Source organism: Triticum dicoccoides, chromosome 5B (assembly GCF_002162155.2).
Source record: "Triticum dicoccoides isolate Atlit2015 ecotype Zavitan chromosome 5B, WEW_v2.0, whole genome shotgun sequence".
NCBI lineage: Eukaryota > Viridiplantae > Streptophyta > Magnoliopsida > Poales > Poaceae > Triticum > Triticum dicoccoides.
This window is the reverse complement of record NC_041389.1, coordinates 561,592,685-561,593,236: the sequence shown is the minus strand read 5'-3', so window position 1 is coordinate 561,593,236 and position 552 is coordinate 561,592,685. Positions and strand designations below refer to the sequence as shown.

Here is a 552-nt window from a genome sequence, read left to right as displayed (position 1 = left end):
AATAAGACGGCATCTTAGGCACCGCAAGAAGAGAATGATGAAACAGAAGTTCTTCATCCAAAATCATGGACAACTGTTGGAGCAGCTGGTATCTCATAGATCCGGCATTGCAGAGAAGATGATCATTCCCCTGGAAGAGCTAGAGAAGGCAACAAACAATTTTGATCAGACTCGTAAGCTTGGAGATGGTGGCCATGGTGTTGTCTATAAAGGTATTTTATCAGACTTACATGTCGTGGCCATCAAGAAGTCGAACATTATGGTCCCGAGAGAAATTGACGAGTTCCTAAATGAGGTTGCCATCCTTTCACACATCAACCATAAGAATATTGTCAAGCTTTATTGATGTTGTCTAGAGATAGAAGTCCCTTTGCTTGCCTACGAGTTCATTTCCAATGGAACCCTTAGTGACCACCTTCATCGAGAACCGCCAAGATCGATACCATGGGAAGCCAGACTGAAGATTGCAAGTGAAGTAGGCAAAGCTATCTCTTACCTGCACTCAGCTGTAACATTTCCAATAATACATAGAGATATTAAATCTTCCAACAT

The 552-nt window shown here is 42.0% G+C and overlaps 1 pseudogene; it reads left to right on the top strand.

Annotated features, from left to right (window-relative positions):
* Nucleotides 1–552, top strand: part of LOC119310100 — a 13,700-nt pseudogene that overhangs the window by 11,993 nt on the left and 1,155 nt on the right.